Source organism: Lissotriton helveticus, chromosome 1_1 (genome assembly GCF_964261635.1).
Source record: "Lissotriton helveticus chromosome 1_1, aLisHel1.1, whole genome shotgun sequence".
Lineage (NCBI taxonomy): Eukaryota > Metazoa > Chordata > Amphibia > Caudata > Salamandridae > Lissotriton > Lissotriton helveticus.
Window position 1 is genome coordinate 652254222 of NC_136057.1, and position 22920 is coordinate 652277141.

At 48.4% G+C, this 22920-nt stretch overlaps 1 protein-coding gene across 2 annotated transcripts in view; it reads right to left on the reverse strand.

Moving 5' to 3' along the window:
- Positions 1-22920, reverse strand: part of CACNA2D1 (calcium voltage-gated channel auxiliary subunit alpha2delta 1) — a 1913432-nt gene that overhangs the window by 380373 nt on the left and 1510139 nt on the right. The window lies entirely within an intron of this gene.

Here is a 22920-nt window from a genome sequence, read left to right on the forward strand (position 1 = left end):
TACAACTACTGAAACAATTCAGTCAGAATACTGTAATTGTATTTTTATTAATATGATTATGGCATTTTTATCTTTGACACACAATCGTATTACGAGTATTCAAATGTAGTGCCATTTACTAATCAGTTGATGCAATTATTTATGACTAAACACCAGATAAAACAGGGTTTGTTAAAATATTTTTTAATGAATATTATTGTTTGTGATCTAAGCACAGTTGAACTATTGTTTGGCTGTACAACTCTTGTGACATAGACAACTGGATTAAAGGTATATTTCCCTGGCTTTTGGCAGCCTCAGTCAGGGGTTCGAAGTTATGATCTGCTTTTCACACCTGATGGACCATAGCTTTGGTTGCATATTTCATATGGTATTGAGAAATGCACATGGGGATGAAAGCTGTGTGGGTCGATGAGCTAATCCTGTGATATTTCCCATGGGGTCTGTTATCAGCGGCCTGTCTTGTGCCAAGCAGAACGTTTAAAAAGATGGTGTGTGTTAGCTGGAAGGCAATTGAAAATATTATGGTCTTCATTTCCACCTTACTTGTTTCATTTGTAGGTCTGGCTTGATAGAGCGGCTGTCACCAAACCTTACTTGATCAACAAAAAACAGCTATCATAGTAGTAGTGAGAAAAGAGTTTAAGCTACATCCACAAGTTCGTTCCCCTGAATACAGTATTTAATTGGCTCAAAGGTATGCTCCTACATTGAAAATAGTTCTTGTATTGCACGTTATAGCTTGTGGCAAAGCTTATACACTCTAGACAACAGGACTGAGCTTATTATGATAATAAGCCATTGACATGGCATTATCTGTTTATTATGACAAGGTAAAGCTAAAAGACAATGTGCCTGAAATATTAATTGTGAAAAGCATATCCTAATATCAATCCAATGATGGGTGAATTGTTATTACTCTGTGTGAAAGCCTGCAGAAAAGCATTTTGTTACATGGAATCTCTCAGATAACTGTAGTAGCCAAGGGGTTACCCCTGTGGCAACTGTGTATAAAGGAGGTTTGTTATGTGAGAATCCTTGATAGAGTGTCTGAGTACAGATAGTCATTAGCTTATCTACCTCTAATTTAGAATTGCTTTTTAATATTATGACTATGAACGTGACGGTTGCCTTGTGGGTACGACTCTGCTCAGAACAGTAGGTCTTAGTTGATTATAGAGGCAAACTGCTGGCCCGATTGTTGCACTGGTAAAAGATGCACCCAAGGTCATAGGTCTGATGTGCTTATTATAAAGCTTTGAGAAAGGTAATAGGCCTAGCTAATTTATTGTGAAACGAATGTAATAAAGTCAATAGGAATTTAACAGTTTTTGTTATCACATTGGGTTACAGGCTAAAGAACGTTATTTTACACAAGGGTTTTGGTGTTGGACACCAACGATTATAAACCCTGGGGAACTTCACTGTGACAAATCTTCTGAGGTACTTTTGGGAGGGGTAGTATATTGTTCTGCAAATAGTATTTTTCTACATATTGTACAACTGTATGCAGGGTGGTTGCCAATTTATGAGCAATTTAACCCACATATTTACATAATGATGTCAAGCCAATGTTACAGTGGTGTTACAAAGGTTTCGCCAAATTCCATAGGCTTAATATGTTTATTACAAAATGTTATGACAAAGCAAAGAAGCCTGGCTTACTTATTGTGAAAACCATATATATTTTTTTTTTTTTTTTTTTTTTTTTTAAACCTTTATTGGAGTAAGCAAGAAAATACAAGGATGGGCCTACAACCACACGGGCTGGCCGCTAAAGAGGAGTCGAAATACAAGATACCTGCCCGCAGAGGCAACAATCGACCAACAATGCAATACTCCCCACGAAATACAGGACAAAACATTTTATTTTATATGAAAGAACAAGCACACAACAAGGCGAAAGTATAGTACTGTCAGTCAGCCCAAAGGACGTAAAGGGGGTATAGCAGCAGGAGAACATAAACGGAGCTCCAAGCTCCAAGGAGATCGGGGGGGGGGGGAGGGGCGAGGAGATCAGAGGGGAGAACCGGAAACACCAGCACAACCCCTATATAAAGGGTTCCAGGAACGCTCGCCTAGGGAGACAGGGTAATCTCAGCAGTGCCTACAAGGGGAGGAGTACAAATGTCGCCACGGTAGTCATTCCATTGACCCCAAACCTTCGTCCACGCCCTGGGTCTGCCCCTGGCCACATAGACAGTCTTCTCACGGAACATGGACCAGTCCATATTATCCTCCCATTTCGAGACGTCAGGGGGCCTAGAGGCCCCCCAGAGTTGCGCGATATCCCGCTTCGCAACCATATGACCCAGGGTGGCCCATCTGGTCTGGGCCACCGAATAGTCGGTGGGTTCCCAAACATTCAAAAGACAGCGACGAGGTTCCGGACGCAAGGACACACCTGTCACCACAGCCATCACTTCAAGCACAGCCGTCCAATAAGCAGCCACCATCGGGCACTCCCAAAGAATATGCAAAAAAGTTGCACTCAAACCACAGCCACGCTTGCATAACCCGTCGGAGGAAAAGCCCATCACCACCAGACGCGGTCCCGTAACGTACACCCGATGAAGGATCTTAAGTTGAACCAGACGGAGACGAGCCGGAATAGCCACCTCCTTCGGGGAGGAGAGGGCCGATTGCCAGTCCTCATCATCAAGTTCCAACCCATCGCCCACCCACGCTTCCCGAAGTCGGACCAGTAGATCGGCCCGATTATTAATCAACTTTTTATAGATCAGGGAGATAGTGCTATCAGGAAGATGCCCGTCAAGGATACGGTCTTCAAGGGGGGAAGAATCAGGCGGAATCTCACCAGGAGCAAATACCGAAGCAAGGGCGTGTCTGACCTGTAGATAACGAAAGAACTCCCGACCATTCAGGCCATAGTCAGCCTGGAGGGCCTGAAACGACCGCACAGAACCCTTAGAGTACACATCCCCCACCTTACTAATCCCAATCACATCCCAACGGTCGAAACCCCTGGTAGACCAGAGACCGCCCAGACGTTCCGAAGCATAAAGCGGTGTCGCCAACGTCAAGCGATCTTCCCAGCCCAAGCTCACATTCGCAGCGCGCCACACAGTCAAAGCAGTCAGTGTAGGTCCCACAAGATGGCGCCCAGCGGAGCGAGAGTAAAGCACTCTGTTAAAATCACCTCCCGGGAGCTGAAGTTTATCCATCTCGAACGCCGGATTACGACCCGGCGAAAACATAACGTGATTGATAGCAGACAGGTGGGAGGCCCAATAATATCTCTTAATGTCGGGGAGCGCCATGCCCCCGTCATACCACGGGATGGAAAGTTTCGCGAGAGCAATGCGCGGACGCCCATCCCAAATAAGCTGTCTCTGAAGACTCTCAATCTCCCGAAAATAGGTCTTAGGGATAGGATCATAAAAGTTCTGGAGAGCGTAGAGAAATCGCGGCAATGACATCATTTTAAACAGGGCCGCCCGACCCAGAGGAGATAAGGGAAGTTTACGCCAGCGGGCAACGTCCAAACGTAGTCTAAGCAACGGGGGAAGGAGATTACGATCAAAGCGAAGGGACGAGTCCAAAGTAACAAAAATCCCCAAGTATTTGAAGCCATCCTGGGCCACCTGAATGGGAAGTCTACTCGGCAACGGAGGCAAGACACCAGATAAAACATATACACAGGACTTGGTCCAGTTAATTACAAGGCCCGAGTTAGCACCAAAGGACGCGAGAACGTCAAATAAAACGGATAAAGACTTACGAGGGGAGGTAAGATACAAGAGGATATCGTCCGCATAAAGCGAGACACGGTCTTCAAAGTCCGGGGCCCAACGAATCCCTTTAAGGGACGGTTCCCACCGAAGCCAGGCCGCCAATGGTTCAAGAGCGAGTGCAAACAGCAGCGGAGACAAGGGGCAACCCTGGCGGGTGCCCCTGCCCAAGGAGAAGGGAGCCGACACCCTACCATTCACCACAACTTGCGCCAGAGGTTCCGCGTACAACAATTTAATCCAGCTAATAAACTCGCACCCGAATCCGAATTTCTCAAGAGTCGCCCATAAATAGGGCCACTCCACAGTATCGAAGGCCATAGAGGCATCCAAAGACGCCAAAATGGCCGGTTCCGTCAACAGCCCCGCCCTCGCTATCACGCCGTGAAGGCGACGTAGATTCAAAGCAGTGTTGCGATGCGGGATAAAGCCAGATTGATCTGGATGGACCAGGTCACCAAGAACCGACAGAAGACGGGACGCCAAAAGTTTCGCCAAAACCTTGGGTTCAACATTTAACAGGGATATAGGCCTATATGAGGAACAAAGGTCCCGCGGTTTACCATCTTTGGGGATGACGACTATCGTCGCCAGACGCTGATCGTAGGGAAGGATGTTCCGCTCTCGGGATTCTAAAAACATATCGCGGAGATACGGCGCCATCTTATCGGGACGTAACTTGTACAACTCAATAGGCAACCCGTTCGGGCCCAATGCTTTGCCCGAGCGGAGCGAACGGATAGCAGTAGCTATCTCATCAGCCGTAAAAGGGGAGTCCAAAGCAATACGGTCCAAGTCGGAGACACAGGGCAGAGTTATATCACGCAACAGAAGGCGAGAATCAGCCACATCCCTCACAGACACGGGAGCATACACAACACGGAAGTATTCGGCAAAACGGTCAACAATAGCAATCGGGTCAGTCACATTCTCACCACTCGCAGACTGAATCACGGGCACCACACGATTAACTCTTTCTTTCTTGTCCAACCACGCTAGGAGTTTACCCGCTTTATCACCCACATCATATAACCTGCCTTGTTGTTCTCGAAACATCACCTTTGCAGCGTCCGTGACCAGGGATTTATAGGCAAATTGTTTCAAACCCAGGGCGTGAAGTTTCTCAGGTGTGACACCAGAGTCCAGTTCGTCCTCCAAAGCCGAAATCTCCCCCTCAAGGTCTACCACCTCCCTCTTCCCGGCTTTCTTAGCTTCAACAATCAAGGAAAGGGCCTGTCCACGAATCACCGTTTTAAAAGCTTCCCACAGGGACACAGCCGAAGAGACCGACCCCTCGTTGTCCAGGAAATACGCATCCATGGACTTGAGCAAGAGGTTACGGGTCTCAGGGGAGGAAAGGTACCATGGGTTAATGGGAGCTACTCGGCCCGCTGCCTCCACCCCAACCTCAAAACGAAGCCAGAGCGCCGAGTGGTCAGAGATACCCCTTGGCAAATGCAAAATCTCACTGACCGCCGACGACTGGGCCGCGGGCATCAGGAAATAATCCAGCCGAGACAAACTGCCATGTGCCCCAGAGTGGAATGTGTATTGAAGCTGAGTGGGATGCAACAGTCGCCAGCAGTCCACAAGGCCAAAGGTATCTAGAAACCCACCCAACCACTGCTGAGCAGCCGGAGTATCCCTAGGGGGATGGCGATCGTGAAGGCCGGAAAGCACCGAATTAAAATCACCGGCCAGGAAGAGAGTACTATTAGGGAGATCTAACAAGACGCGGCCCAAATCAGTGAAAGTAGAAGTCTGCAAACCCGGGGGGACATAAACATTGAAGAGAGATAGGGTGCGGCCCTCATATCTACCCACCAAGACCGCATACCTCCCTCGGTCATCTTGAATCACCTCATCAATTGCCAGGGGGAGGGAGGTTCGAACAAGGATACCCACACCCCTGGAACCAGAGGTAAACCCCGAGTGTGCCACAAGGCGGTAGCCCCACCTATTCATTGCATAACAAACATTTCCAATCAAATGAGTTTCTTGCAGGAAAACAATGTCCGGTGATAAACGTCGTATACATTTCAAAACCACACTGCGCTTAATACGATCTCCCAGACCGTTAACGTTCCAGGAAACGAATTTTAACCCTCTACCCCCCATCCCATCCACCCGATCCAAGACCCCACGTCCATGAGCACGACAGCAGAAACAGCAGCAAACACAGGAGCAATCCGCCTTGAAAACAACACACAGAAAAGAAAGAACTTCCCAACCCCCCTCCCCCAAACTGAAAAGGAACACCCCCCACCCTGCACCCCTGCAAAAAGCTAAAGAGCCACCCCAACCTGCAGTGTGCCTGTCGCCCTAGGACCCCTATTCTACACAAAGACCCCGGAGGAGGAAAGGCCCCCGTTCCACCCGCCCCCCGACCACACCAAGAACTAAAAGGAACAAACTAAAGACAAAATAATTATGCTGTAGAGGAACGCCGGCCAACACTCCTGAAAACGTGTTCAAAGTAAGACATGAGAGCCGAACAGTCAGATCTCCGCACCACCTTCGGCACCACCAGGGTGAGCGGCGGGCTCAGTCTCAGGAGGACGGTCAGGCAAGGAGTCCAGCCAGTCATTAACAACATCTGGTCGATCAAAGAAAAGGGTACGCTCGTTATACTCGACCCGAAGCCTGGTGGGAAAGAGCATAGCATAGCGTAGGCCCCGGTCCCGAAGACGTTTCTTGGCACCACGAAATTCCATCCGTTGTCTCTGAACTTGTCGGGAAAAGTCCGGGTAACAGTTCACCGTGGCATTTTCAAAGGCCACCGGGCCCTTCACCCGCGAAGCCTGCAGGATAGCGTCCCGGTCTCTATAGTGGAAAAGCTTCGCCACAATAGGTCTCGGCGGGGCTCCCGGCTTACCTTTGCCCCCCGGAACACGATGTGCACGTTCCACTGTGAAAAACTTAGTAAGACCAGAAGGGGCAAGATGGTTCAAGACCAGATCTTCAACCAGGAGATCCACCGAGTGGGGTTCTGGGTTCTCCGGTACACCAACCAGACGGACATTGCAGCGACGTGCCCTATTTTCAAAATCCTCCAGGCGTCGGGTCATGAAGTCGTTCACCCGACGGAGATTCCCAACCTCCGTCTGGAGCACCGATACGTCCTTCGTGAGGCTGGATGATTTAATATCCAATGATTGTACCCTTTCATTCGTCTTGCCGAGATCAGCACGAATCAGATTCACTTCAATAGCCACAGTGTCAAGTTTATGGGCTAAGACCTCGTACTGTAGGCCGATGGATTCCCTCACGCCCGAAATGGCGCCCATAATGTCCTGCAGGGAGGGCTCCGCCGACTCCTCCAAAACTCGATCGGACGCTGTAATAGGACCAGGCAGGGCAGCTCCGGGGGACCCCTTAGAATGGGTATAGCGGTCCATAACATTTGATTGAACCGGAGCTCCGCGCAGAGGTGTTTTCGTCTTGCGCGTCTCCCTGTCCCCTCTGCCCGCCATTTTGAAGATGCGTCACAAGGCGAGCCACCAGGGTCAATGGGCCCGACACCCAAATCGCAGGACCGAAGGTTCCAAAAAGGGCACCACACGGGTAGAGGTCGCCAAACCAGCAAATAGTCCACAGGAAGGCCCAACAGCCGATCTGCCTCCAAGTATCAGTCCCTGCACGACACGCACACTGTCGGCCCAAGTCGAAACAGAATCGAAACCGAAACTTAGGAGGGGGACCCACAAGGCTAGTTCTCCTGCCGCTGTTGTTCAATTCCAGGACGGCCACAGAACCGCACCCCGTCCCGGGCGCACCTCAAGGGCGGAGCCCAAAAGTTCAGATCACCATATCTCAGGAATCCAATGTCCAAATCGATTTCTGAAAAGTGCCAGGGTCATCAGCCAAACGTCCTCCACATGAATTCTTGCAGGAAATCAGGATTCAGTCAGGATAAAATGCCGGGAGCGGCGAGGGTCCGGAGAGCGCTGTGCTCAAGCGGCCATCTCGGATGCCCGCCAAGCTCCTCCCCGTGAAAACCATATATTAAAGATATTAGGCTTAAGGGTGGACTGCTATTAGCATGCAGGCTGCTACTTTTGCATGAAATCTCACAGATTCCCATAGTAGGCAAGGCGTTTGATGTTGGTACTCCAATTATTGAAGTAGTATGAGATAGTATCTTAATAAACAAGAAACTTATTGTGTATGCAGCGCCTGTTTTGGTATCCGTTGCTCAATCGAAAGAACTAGAGTTGGAGTTTGAGAGAGATATATATATATATATATATATATATATATCATGTCATGTGATCAAGGCGAGCCGAAACGCGTAATGGCGACGAGTGAGGAGCAATAAAGAAGCTTTTTTGAACGTAATCCGGGTCCGTGTCCATCTATGGGGGAAATCCTACAGCGCACGGAGGAGTGTGATATATATATATAAAGAGAGAGGACTACAACGCCCAGAATTCTTGGTGTAGCCTTCACTCTGAGTGTGACAAACAGGAAGCCAGGTAATTACAGCTTCCTGCATTGAATTGTTTTTAACGATGTGAAACCATATGGCAAATTGACCGTGAACAAGGTAGATGGAGCTACCGAAACGCGTTGGTTCAAGTCTGTGCAATCAATGGATTTAAGAATAAATTAACGTTCAGGACTAAAAGTGGCTAGAGTTACGGCTCAATTGTCTTTTTTGGAGACGTTGTTGGAATATTTAGCGGTGTGGTTCAAACGCAAGAGCTACGCACCTACCAAGTAGCGCCAAATCGGGGAGAAAAGGAACCATCCAGTTTGAGTGGCCTCTTTCCTTTCCAACTGGAGGGGTGTTTTGTGGCGATTCAATTGGTGCACCAGCCAGAGGTGTACAAGAGGCCCCGCTCTACCAAGTGGCAGGAGAGATGCTGGCACCAGCTTTGCAGCTATTTTTCTCCCCCGAGGTATCGGAACAACTCCTGCCCGCCCCGAGTTCTGTTTCAGCTCGGACTGCTGCCAGGTGCAGCTCGTGACTGCACGAGAAGTCGCAATCACTGTATTGGCGACTTACAGCCCGGCTGGGACTCACACTGGAGGCTGGAGCGATAAGGGGACCCAAGAGAGCCTGAGGACATCATTTTACCGAGACACTCCATTCTCATTACCACGTCTTTTCCCTGTTAATAGTGTCCCCATCTCCACGTTTCACCCACAGGGAAGCGGTGCTTTCTGGGAAGTGTAGTTCATTTTGGACTGCTTGGGGTGAACGAACATGTCATCTGGGGAGGGAACTCACCGTCCAATGATGACAAGGCAGGACACTTCAAAAGGCGTGGGTGGAGGTTTACCGGTTTGTAGCAGCATCTGAGGAAGGCTATATTGCCGAAATGCATCATGCTGCGCGGTCTGAATAAATGGCTCTCTGAAGGTTTCCCCGAGTGGCCTCTTTCCTTTCCAACCGGAGGGGTGTTTTGTGGCGATTCAATTGGTGCACCAGCCAGAGGTGTACAAGAGGCCCCGCTCTACCAAGTGGCAGGAGAGATGCTGGCACCAGCTTTGCAGCTATTTTTCTCCCCCGAGGTATCGGAACAACTCCTGCCCGCCCCGAGTTCTGTTTCAGCTCGGACTGCTGCCAGGTGCAGCTCGTGACTGCACGAGAAGTCGCAATCACTGTATTGGCGACTTACAGCCCGGCTGGGACTCACACTGGAGGCTGGAGCGATAAGGGGACCCAAGAGAGCCTGAGGACATCATTTTACCGGGACACTCCATTCTCATTACCACGTCTTTTCCCTGTTAATAGTGTCTCCATCTCCACATTTCACCCACAGGGAAGCGGTGCTTTCTGGGAAGTGTAGTTCATTTTGGACTGCTTGGAGTGAACGAACATGTCATCTGGGGAGGGAACTCACCGTCCAATGATGACAAGGCAGGACACTTCAAAAGGCGTGGGTGGAGGTTTACCGGTTTGTAGCAGCATCTGAGGAAGGCTATATTGCCGAAATGCATCATGCTGCGCGGTCTGAATAAATGGCTCTCTGAAGGTTTCCCCGAGTGGCCTCTTTCCTTTCCAACCGGAGGGGTGTTTTGTGGCGATTCAATTGGTGCACCAGCCAGAGGTGTACAAGAGGCCCCGCTCTACCAAGTGGCAGGAGAGATGCTGGCACCAGCTTTGCAGCTATTTATCTCCCCCGAGGTATCGGAACAACTCCTGCCCGCCCCGAGTTCTGTTTCAGCTCGGACTGCTGCCAGGTGCAGCGCGTGACTGCACGAGAAGTCGCAATCACTGTATTGGCGACTTACAGCCCGGCTGGGACTCACACTGGAGGCTGGAGCGATAAGGGGACCCAAGAGAGCCTGAGGACATCATTTTACCAGGACACTCCATTCTCATTACCACGTCTTTTCCCTGTTAATAGTGTCTCCATCTCCACGTTTCACCCGCAGGGAAGCGGTGCTTTCTGGGAAGTGTAGTTCATTTTGGACTGCTTGGAGTGAACGAACATGTCATCTGGGCAGGGAACTCACCGTCCAATGATGACAAGGCAGGACACTTCAAAAGGCGTGGATGGAGGTTTACCGGTTTGTAGCAGCATCTGAGGAAGGCTATATTGCCGAAATGCATCATGCTGCGCGGTCTGAATAAACGGCTCTCTGAAGGTTTCCCAGAGTGGCCTCTTTCCTTTCCAACCGGAGGGGTGTTTTGTGGCGATATATATATATATGTGCACCTCACACTCCCACCAAAAGCTCCAAACCCGAGACCGGTGCTAAATACCATTGCGAGGACGGGAACTTGCTTTGCTTTGTTCAACATCAACATTTATAAAAACTGGAGAACGTGGTCTGGTACGGTGTAAAATGACGATCGAGTGCCGTGTTCTCAATGATTTTCATATTGGGCTTCAATATAAAGATATTAAAAAAATCCTTCCCCGATGGGAATGACACAGGGTCACGGCATCTTGCACTCATCTCCTTCTGATGTTGAAACAGTCCCTCCAAATGCAGCGTTTCACTTAAGCTTTTACTTTATCCCAATACGTGGATCACCAGCTCTCTGCAGACCAGATGCCTCACCACAGCTGCTGGATTACATGCCCTGATGTGTCAGCACCTACGAATTAATTTATCGGGGTGCATAGTCTGCTTAAAATAAAGAGCAGCTTAAATAAAATCGAGACCGAGTTATCATTTAGTGATCAAAATGATGATGTCCTACTCGGTCCCGTAAGGACAAGACCCCTCTTTGTTTTAAAGTTCAGATGTGTCAGCAGGCATAAGTTGAAAAACCGCAACACCACAAGTTTGCATAACTTGCACCCTCAATGGGTGACTGAAAAGTCCTTCAGCGGCGGTTCGGGAGCTATTTAGTAATCTGCACCTCACACTCCCACCAAAGGTTACGAACTTAGACAGTTGCTAAAAACAACTACGAGGACGGGAACTCACTTTGCTCAATAGCAGCATTCATAAATACTCGAGCACTCACTGGGTCTGATAAGGTTTAAAAAACAGCAACTTTATTCTCCATGATGCGTTTCGACATGATCGCCTTTCTCAAGTGTAAAAAAGTGCTGAGATGAGAAGTAGAGTCTGGTTTGCTACAAATAGTGTCATCACAATCCCCATTGGAGTGTTCCCAGCTGATGGGAGGCCTGCAATTGCCGAAAAAGGGAGTTCATACAGCTTCAATGCCGATCCAGCGCCGTGTTCTTCCTAACGATTTTCATATTGGGCTCCAATACAAAGATATTCAAAAAATCCTTCCCAGATGGGAATGACACAAGGGTCACGGCATCTCGCACTCATTTCCTTCTGATGTATAAACAGTCCCTCCAAGTTCAGTGCTTCACTTAAGCTGTTGCTTCACTATAGATAGACGAAACGCGTCATGTCAATGCTTTCTTGAGAATAAATCACCTACCTGGATCCCGCTGTGTCCCTCTGATTCTTTCTTCGGCTTGGATCTTTTGTGGCATATTGTGCACGCTGGCCCGTGACGCGCTGGAGGGACCCGCATTACAAAGTGGACAGAGTCAATAAGGGCAGCTATGCAACATTGTTTTTCCAGGATACTGGGAGTACTCTGACCCACTGCACCCGCATTTGGAACAGCGCTGCTGCAGCCAGCAGTCCGTGAACTTGCACGGAGGAACCAAGGGCCACTGTATCCGAGGTGCCAAGTCTGTCCTAATGTGGATACTTGCGGTTGAGGCATCCTGGGGATCCAGTGGGTGGTTTTGACTCTGCAGCTGAGTTGGCCATTTCACCTGCACCACGTTCCTAATTACGTCCTGGACCCCAAAAGATGGATACTGGGAAACGAGAGGAGAACCTCAACCGGCATGGTGTGAGAGGTGCATGATCTGTAGTCTATATATATCATACCCATAATTTGTACAAACCATGGGGATAGTAAGATTGATATGATATATATATATATGTATATCATATCAAAACAATACCCTTTCAGGGTTCGAGAGACGCATAAATTATGCCCAAAAAAGCTGGGAACTTTGGGTAGTTTCCTGGTTTAGGTGGAGAGCAGCTCCTGCTTAGAGCACCCTACAACACCAGCAACACAGAATCTGCTCACTTCAAATGTCAGTTTTTCTTGCAAAGTTTTTAACCATAGGATTAGTACCGTGCCTTCCATGTCGAACTAGAAAGAGACAAAGTAATTTGCCATTTGTCTTTAAGCATAGGACTAGAACAGTGCTATTTATGCTGAGCTGTAAAATGAGAAAAGGTTTGTACCACTCTAGGTACAGTATTACAGCTTTGGATTGGTACAATGTTTTTAACTAACAAAACTACTGAAATTCAGCAGTTATCATTAAATCAAGTAAATATAAGTCGTGCCATAAAGTAAATATAACTCAAACCCCCGCCATGCACAGTGTTGCTATCATTTATGTGATTTTAGATGTCATTATAGATGTTATCAATGCAGTCATTGAACATATCATGAGTGATGTAATATGTGAGGGTAGAAGCAGTGCACAACACTATTTTTACTGACCACTGTGCAGAAACCTTCGCAAGGTTTAATGAGTTGCTGGTAAATGGAAGGCTAATATGCTCTCCTGCCTTAACTGCTTTAACTAATTCCTTAAAGTAATATTTTGATAAAGAACGTGAGATTCCTAAAATATGAAGTCTGGAGGGTCAAAAATAACAAAATAATTGAGGTACATGTGAAAAGGCTAAAGTTTGTGCAAACCAAGACAAAGACATCTTCCATCATCTCCCCATCACATTTGTGGTCCTAGGAGATTTATGGTGGAGCTCAAACCTCGATCAGAACAGTGAGGCCGACAACAACAATCTCTTATTATCCGAATGGAGATTGATGTAAGGGAACTAAAATATGCAGCATGGAAATTCAATGGTATTCATGTACTAAGGTTAGTAGCGTAGGTCTATAGTACGTCTTTGAAACATAGGCCTTAACTCTGACATAATTGTGCACTTTCCTTTCTTGTGCTGCATGACCACGAAATACAACGGACTAACAAAAGTAGGGGCATTAACACTGGGATGGGACTAGTGAGTAAGATCACGATTCTATGATGCCAAGAACCCCTTTAACAATGTTATGAAATACATTGTTTTACCAATTGGAAAATCCAGCCACTTTTAGCTGTTTCAGCTCTGTACATTTACTATGTTGTCTAGAATGTGTGAGACATATTTTCCTATCTCGTTCTCTGAACCAACTCACTTTTTCACATGTGTTAAAAAGCATGTATACTTTCTCAGATAGCTCAGCATAAACTTGCCTTTACTGTTCACTTGCACTACACGCGCCCAATAAAAGTATTTCATGCAATAGAATAGACTACTTGAATTTCCTGCATTTTAAACCACTTGTTAGTATTTGGGTCTCTTAAAATAATGTATGAAAACGTAAATATCAGTCTATTCTTCTAGACGAGGGTCCTCAAATAATAATATCGAAGTTAAAAATAATTTCAGATTTTTAACCACAAGAACATTAATGCATCTTACTGCTTTAATAAATTGTTTTAAAAACACCATCCTATTTTCTAAAATATTGGAAAAGGAAAAAGGTTTTAGTAAGTTCACTGGCCATTAGGAACATCTGGTCAGTGAACTCTTGGTCACAGCACATGACTTGTGATACTCAAGTGCACGTGATTCTTTTGTGTCGACCTTTGTCATAAGTCTTGCAATGATAAATGTAAGATGGAGACGCACTTACAGTAATGAGGATCAAACTTAAGTTGACCGCCCGATAGTGAATGCATTTGTAGTGTCAGAGCTGATATGGAGACATACATAACTTACAGTAATGGATCAGTTGAGGCAAGCGCATCAAACTTGCGTATCATTTCAGGAAAACGAGCGATTGTGTTCAGTGTGCTTCGCTTCCTGCCTATCCTTCATTTACAAGAACAAAAAAAGATAAGCAACAGGATAACTGCAGGAAAAAAAAGCCAAGTAACTTTCTTTTATGCAATGAGAGGCCCAATACAAAACAAAACCTGCAAATGGGCACGAGGAAACAAACAGTGATGGGTAAGCAATTTTAATGATTTAGCAAAGGGTAATTAATATGCTTGAGCTACAATCATGCTTTAAATATAGAGCAGAGCACGCTCTCTCTCTCTCTCTCCCTATGCAGATATGTGTGTATCCACTGAAAAAACGAAGTTTGAAGTGATGTTACAGGTAGCAGTTGAAATAACATCTTACGTTCCATAAAATTAACGGAAAAAAAATAAAGGCTAAAGGGACGTTATAGTTAAAGTAACTATAACTTGTGCCACCATCGTGCCCCCGATGCCATCAGTGATGTAATTTTGGATGTTGCAATAATGAGTTGATGTTGTCATAAAATATGTCATGAGTGATGCAATATGTGAGTAAATTAGCGGCAAGGGTGCAAGTTATAGTTACATAGGGCACAAGTTATAGGTATTTGAGGTGACTATAACTGGTGAATTTCTGTGGTCTTGTTTGCTTTGGCATATGTTTTAACTGACATTTTCACCTATCTATAACATTGGTGAATTTCATTTTTTTTTATATTAAGTACTTAGAACACTTCCCGTGCGTGACATTGGCCGCCTACCTCACTGCTTCTGCATGGGTTTTAGGCGCATGATCTGGCCTGCAGCCAAGTCCTGCACTAAACCCCAGTGGAAGCTTGAAGCCCCCTCCACTTCCCCAAAAAATGGCTCTGGCGGATGGGGTCCCTGGGACCTGTAAGAGCCATCGGTAGGGGGCTGCATCCCCCTCCCGATAATTTGCATAAGTATTTAAAGTTTGCACATTAATTTCACAAAAACTACACAACGAATTTACCACCAAATCACAAATAGTATGCTTTCTAGATGAAGGTCTAGCTTTCTCCCAAATTTGGTCTAATTCCATTCAGCTATTTTGGTTGTAGCTGTGTCTAAATGTCCTATGGGAAATTGCTTGAGAAAAACGCATTTTGTGTCCCCCCATTTTTCTTAATCCCAGCTTGACAGATCACCCAAAAACTTTCAAGGAAGGAGCTGAGTTGGATTACCTTTTTTTTGGAAAGCTTTGTGAAACAGTGCCAAAGTTGTATGTAAACAAAAATAATCAATTTCCTATAGAAATGTAGTCCCAACTGTATGTATATATATATATATATATAGAGAGAGAGAGAGGGAGAGATAGGTAGATAGATAGATAGATAGATAGATAGATAGACAGATAGATAGACAGATAGACAGATAGATAGATAGATAGATAGATAGATAGATAGATAGATAGATAGATAGATAGATAGATAGATAGATAGATAGATAGATAGATAGATAGATAGATAGATAGATAGATAGATAGATAGATAGATGCTTTTACGAGCTCCTCATTCGGCGGGTGCCGCTCACCGTCGGTGGCAAAACCGTATACTTAAAACCAAATATCACTTTGCATTCTCAAAGTAGACAGCGCGCATAGAAGTCAATTTCTCAGTTCGATTTATTCCACCAGTGCTGACACTAGAATGGAATGTTTAGTTAGCTTTGTTTCTGTGTTACTGTGTTATGAGCTTTGCACTACTCTAATGAGTGTGTACATATGTGAAGAACATTTTTCAGGAAAGTAAAATCTTGGGTTAGATTGGTTTCTTAGACCTTTTCTTTACTTACAGAGCAAATTATGTCAATTTTCAACCACCTTTTTCAGAAAAAGTTACTGCTACTAACCTCTTCCAAGCATATTTCTCAAAGAAATTTAGTGGCAAATGTAAAAAAATTTCTCATTCATTGAAACTGAGCTTACCTCTGTTCTTGACACCGCTTGAAATTAACTTTGAAGTCACTTGCTTGGATCGAATCATCAAATACAAAATTCTTTGCACCATGCTGAAAGCATACTTTGCTAAAGGCTTGGCTCCTTACAGAATCTTACACCACGTAAATCCACATCAAACTTCCCAATCAACGAACATAAACCTGATTAAACAGCAAAACTGCAAAATTCTAATACATAAAGAAAGATCTGTTTCAGTTCAAAGTCCTAGACCTTTGTTAAACCTAGCACTATTGGCGTTGGTCTCCCCAGCATTTTTTTGCCTCCTGTGTTTTTGCTGTGGGTTGGACTCCGTTTTGCTGGTCTAGATGCTTTGAGCACTTTGTCACTGCTGTTCAGTGACGAAGTGCAAGTGCTCTCTTTGTGAATTGTTGTTATGGATTAGAGATTCCATGATTGGCATATTTTATTTACTTGTCAGACCCTAGTATAGTGCACAGTGTGTGTCCACGGCTAGTAAATCAAATGCTGCTATTGGGCTGCAGCACTGATTCTGCCAAATAAAGAAGCAGCCTGTAAAATGTAACTCTGACCTGCCATTGCAGAGCCTGTGTGCAGTCTGGGACTGCCATGTTGACTTGCCAAGTGCACCCACTTGCCAGCCCCTAAACCTTCCCTTTTCTACATATTAGTCACCCCTAAGGGAGACACAAGGTACCCCTATGGGCAGGGTGCTTTGTAAGTGAAAGGTAGGACATGCCCTGATGTGCGTGGCAAGTCCTGATAGCGAAATACTGCCATTTTTGTTTTTCACTATTGCAAGGCTACCTGTCCCCATAGGACAGAATGAGGAGTTTGTTTATAACATCTTATAAACATAACTGGCCCTGGGAACAAGGTAGAAAAATAAAGTTTAATATGCCTGAACTCAGAATGTTAAAGTGCATCTTCTAGTGTGGGTGATTTTTACATTCTGTGTTTAAAAAATACCACTTTTAGAAAATAGGTATTTTCTTGCCTAACCATCCAGTGTGCCTCTGCTAGGTTTGTGTATTGCATGTCTGGCATTTGGATGGGAGGGGCTGGAGAGGGGCAGCGGCTCCAGAAGTCTAATGAGTCAGGGTTGGGCTGAATAGACCTGGGCTGCCTTTAGAGCAGGGGGAGGAGATTTCCTTTCACCTGAACGGGCCTGGTCTGCCTGCAACATTGCTGTCTCCACCACCTGCCAGGAAGCTGCACCAGTGAGGACAGAACTGTTTTTGGCTGGGTCCAGACACTCTCTCCCTTCAGAGAATAAATAATTTTGTGTATAAAAAGAGGGGCCCTGACCCCAGACTTTTAGATCACTTCTGGGAAATCAAGAGGAACCTTTGCGAAGGAGAAGCTGAGGAGCAATACTGCCCCTGTACTGTTTGCTCTCTGGGGTTGGCCTGCAGTGGCTACGTGTTGCCATGGAAAGGAGAAAAGGACTTTGCTGTTTGCTTTGTCATATTGAGTAAGATCTCCAAGGGCTTGAAACTGAGCTTACCTCCTGTTCTGAAGTCTCAGGGACACAAAGACTTCACCTCCAGCTCCCCTGAACTTTCTTGCTGGGGGTTCCGACCTACAAGAGGTGGCTGCTGTTGTTTTAGGCCTCTAGAAAACTGTTGTCTGCCGGGAGTTGGAAATTGACGCAACATCGAGGAAGCGTGCCACATCCGTGATGGTTTCCGATGCATCGCCAAAGAAACCGTCGCAGTTCCTGCCGCGGCTCGAGAAATCACCACTCGGCGTATTGAGTGCAACAACCTCCAAAGTCATTGCATTGATCCTGACGCAAGGCCTGCTGTGAGGCTGCAAGAATCAACATATCGTCCTGGGTCATCGCATCATATCAAGGCGCCAAGTCTGTCACAATGTTTGAGGATGCAGTAAGATACAGACGCAAGAACTCCCCACACAGTAGGAAATCAACGCATCAACACCTCTCCAGTAAGGAACATACGCCTCAACTCCCCTGCGCTGCAGTAAGGAACCAACGCATCACCTCCCCCTGGCAAGGAAACAACGTATCACCTTCCCTGAGTGTAACGAACTGACGCATCACCTTCCCTTCGGCCCGTTTTGGATGTTTGCGTGATGCATCCTAGGTACTGTGAAAAGTGTTGCATCTGCAATTTGCTTTGAACTGAACTTTTTCTACAATCTAAAAGTCATATTTTTATTACCATATTGTCCATTTTTGTTGTTTGGTCTTGTATTGGTTCAGATAAATATTACTTATTTTCCTAAACTGGTGTTGTGTAGGGGGCGTGGTTTGGGCGCCGACTGGGATGGCGGCGTGAGCCCGGACCTCCGTCCCAGATCCCACATTTCTCCTGGAATCCCTCGCTGAGGAGCCTGAGAAACGTCCGGAACCTTTGCCCCCCGCATCGGACTCACCAAGGAAAGACTTGGGGAGACGGCGGATGCCCCACGGCAGAGCGGAGAACCGACACGGCGCTCCTGAGGGATTGAGACCACGGCCTTAAGATGGCGGTGGCTCCGGTCGGAGGAGGAGGAACGACGGACCACGGCGCCTTCCGCGCAGTGAATTGAGAGCTGCTGCCTGGTGGGAACAGCGGTACAGAGGCCCGACCGCACGGAGGGGGCTGGCGACATCCACGAACAGGAGTGCGCTCGGCTGCTCCGCGGCCGGTGACCAGGAGGCCCTTCCCCCCGCCGCTGTTCTCGGCTGCCTACGAGGAACGGGCTGTCCTGTGGAGCTGGGCGGTGGCGGCAAGGCCGGCACTGGAAGGCGGATGGGGGCAGAGAAGGCGGAGGTCACTGGAGATGCAGAGCGGTGGCACTGTGGAACGGACCCCCGGAGCTGAGGCTGGTCGGTTGTTCGGCGGGGGGTCATGAGAGAGAAACCCTGACATTTGGAGGGTCTTGCAGTGAGAGCGGGGAGCGGGACGCAGGCTTTTGGAGTGACTGGTGTGGGGCTTCTCCAGCTGGCGCAGAGCTGTTTCGGAATAGCGCTGTCATCCACACTCAGAGTGACCTGATCCGGGGGACACCGGCAAACGTCGCGTCGGGCGGCTGAGGACCCCTGCAGGGCTTGAAGCACAGATTTGGGTTGGGACCTCCGCGGAGGTGGAGGGACTGCGGACTCCTTTCCCCCTTCAGGCTTTACCCTCTCGTGTGGGATGGGGAACACAGTAGCGGGGACTCCGCTGCAAGCACAAAGATACGGGGAGTCTGGACCCGGGTTCGAATGACGGTGGGCTCCGCCGACTGCTGAGAGGTGGTTTGCTCCCGAGAGGAGCGAGTGAAAGTCGGCCATTTTGATGCTTGTGTGATCCCCCTCACACCGGGCGATCCGCGGCCGGAAGAAGAGAGCTGATACCCGGTGTGCACGTACTGCTGGAAAAGAGGGGTATCCTTGCCCAGGGAGTCGGGGCTAAGGCTGCACAATCCGCCCTTGGGTGCTGTTGCGAGGGCCCGAGTGATATCCAAGATGGCTGATGTCGGTGGCGCAGCGGCGGCAGGGCTGACTCAGGATCAAACGAATAAGCTGAGCATGGATGGCGCGCTCCAGGAATACCCGGATGCATCGGCACAGGAACGCAGACTGAATGCACGCCTCGACAATATACTGGAGGCGATCACAGCGACCAAGGAGACGCTGCACCAGGACATAGCGCAGGTAGCCACGGGGCTGGGCCTCCTGAGGGCGGATCACGCCAAGCTCTCCGATAGGGTGAAAGAAAACGAACTGCTTCTCCAGGAGCTCAAACCGGCGGTGGTCACTGCAGAACATAGCCTGTCCAATATCCTGGCCCGACTGGCGACGCTGGAGCGACGAGCGGAGGATTCCGAAAGCCGCAACCGCAGGAACAACGTAAGGGTGGTGGGTCTGCCGGAAAAAATCGAGGGGGACGATGCAGTGGCGTATATGGAGAACTGGTTCAGATCCACCGTTGCTCCTGAAGGCTTATCTCCGTTCTTCTCGATTGAAAGAACGCATAGAGTCCCGTCTCGTTCGCCCATGCAGGGTCGTCCCCCCAGACCGATGGTAGCCAGGCTCCTGCATTTCAAAGACCGTGACTTATTGATACAAAGGGCGAGATCCGAGGGACCCTTCCAGGTGGACAATAGCTCGGTCCCGATCTTCCCGGACTATACCCAGGAAGTTCAGAGGAGCAGAGCAACGTTCCTAGCGGTCAAGAAGGAAATGAGAGAGGAGGGAATACAATACTCGCTACTCTTTCCAGCTAGACTGAGGGTGATCCTGGATGGAACAACCCAGTTTTTTCAAACCCCTGATGAGGCCTGGTCGTGGCTAGAATTGTACAGAGCAGGAACTGACCGTCAGCACAAAGGCGGGAAGGAGAAAAAGAGACCAGTTCAGACCCGCAAGTCTCAGCGGATCCGCAAACGAGACCGACTCAAGCAGGCGATGAGAGAGGACCTGATGGCGGCGGAGAGGAAGGGAGCGCTGGCTGCAACGGCAACTATCACGGGGTCGCAGCATGGAGAGATGGAGGAGGACTCGGACTCGGAGGGCGGGGGGAGAAAGTCAGGGGGAGAACTCTCTGAAGCTGACAGCTCTGCAGGACCGACGGTCACCCCGCAGACAGCAGACGGACTGTTTAATGAATAGTATGGGGGCATAATGCTGGCCCTCCGCTCTTGCACATTTATCCTGATGATTGGCGTTTGGCAGGTACTCTGTTGTAACTTTCATATGGGATCGTGGGCTTGGGGTGAGGGTTGGCCTGCCCCGGGTCGGTACTGAAGCACCCCCTACTGCCCTTAAGGCCTCCTGTGGTGACTGCCACAGGATAGTGGAATGTGTGTGATGTTACAGGTTTGGATGGGGGCTACAGCAGTGCTATTAGGTCCTGTCCTGGGGAGTGGGGTTGGGGAAGTTTGTTGGGGTGTTTTGGGGGGAGGGTATAGCTGCAATGATGTGGGGGGTAGGTCAACACTGCTGAGGTGGAGGGGGGACGGCAGCGATGGGGTCGTTACCTGATTTAAAGTGCCTCACATGGAATGTTCGTGGACTCAGGACTATGTCAAAGAGATACAAAGTGCATACCTATCTGGTGAGGAGGGGTGTTCAAATTGCTATGTTGCAGGAAACTCATTTAACCAAACAAGAGTGTGATGCATTGCAGAAAAGGTGGCGTGGCCATGTGTTTGGTACCTCTTATTCAGCGTTCGCAAGGGGGGTGCTGGTATGGATCAGGGCGGGGATCCCATTTCAGGTCAAGAGTCAATTAGTGGACCCTGGTGGTCGGTTTGTGGCGGTGGAGGGGAGGCTATATGGCTGTGAGGTGGTCTTGTGTAGTGTTTATGCCCCCAATGTTGATCAGGCCCGATACTTTGATGTTCTCACGGGCTCGCTGGCCCACTTTCTGGCGGGCCCCATTATACTGGGAGGAGACTTTAATTCAATCACCGATATAGCGTGGGATAGGTCACACCCACCACTGGCTGACTCCCCGGTGCGTAAACTGTCCGAGCGCAGGAGGGACTGGCAAGAGCGGTGGGGCCTGCTGGATGTGTGGAGAACACAACATCCTACTGTTAGGGATTACTCCTTCTACTCGTCACTGCATGCTCTACATGTCAGAATAGATTCCATACTGTGTAGCGCCCCCATAGCAGCCATGGTGACACACACTGAATACCTTGCTAGGACCATCTCGGACCACAATCCCTTGTTGATGGCGGTAAGATGGCAGAGGACGAGGTCTGCGATCCCGACATGGAGGTTATGGCCAGATACTCTGGAGGACTTGGTGTTTGGTGACAGAGTCAACCAGGGTATAGCGCTTTATTTCAAAGAGAACGAGGGCTCGGCCACCACGAGATTGATAGAGTGGGATGCGATGAAAGTGGTGGTGAGGGGTGTATGCATGGGCAGCTTCTCGAATGTACGGACAACTGTCCTAGCGGATCTGGAGAAGGCGGAATGTGTGCTGAGAGAGATTGAGCGGTGTAGGCCTGAGCGGCCAGATCTGCAGGGTCGACTGCTGGAAGCAAGGGAGGTGGTGGCGAGAGAAACGGAGAGACTGCGATGCTATGACTACAAGCTATACCTCACGAAAGTTCATGCAGAGAGGGATAAAGTGGGCACACTGCTAGCGAAACTTGCTACCCCGGAACCAAGGAGTGGCCCGATTCTGTGTATCAGAACCGACACGGGGGAGGTGGTCCATTCTCCAACGGCAATATTGCAACGCTTTCAGTCGTATTATACAGGCCTCTATGATGCTCAGTTGGAGGCGGGGCCCTCCAAAATAAGTGACTATTTAAGCACGGTGCAGCTCCCGGTGCTAGATGAGGAGACGGCGAAGGATTTGGGCGGCCCGATCTCCTTACTGGAGATCCGAGGGGCTATTAAGCAGATGGCCAGAAACAAGACACCGGGGGTAGATGGCCTGCCAATTGAGTTTTATGCAAAGTACGTTGATGTATTGGCGCCCAAGTTACTAGCAGTGTACTCGGAGGCGTGGACTCTGGGGCACCTCCCCGTCTCCATGAGAGAGGCGCTGGTGGTACCACTTGTGAAGCCAGGTAGGGATGCACTGGAGGTGACGTCGTACAGACCCCTCTCTATGCTGACGGTGGACTACAAGATCTTGAGCCGTATTTTGGCCACCAGACTGCTACCTCACATGACCATGATGATACACGATGACCAAGCAGGGTTTATCCCTACTAGAAACACGGCCATCAACACCCGCAGGCTGATCCGTATACTGCAGGGTGCCTTGAGCTCGGACTGTGCATCGGCTGTATTGTCAGTGGATATTGAGAAGGCTTTTGACAGCCTTGAATGGTGTTACCTAGATGGGGTGCTAGAGAAGTTCGGACTAGGTGGAGGGTTCGGAAGATGGACGAAAGTTCTCTATTCCTCTGCCACCGCTAGGGTGCGACTGGGGTCACTCATATCTTCCGCTTATCCGGTACGCAGAGGGACTAGGCAGGGATGTTCGCTCTC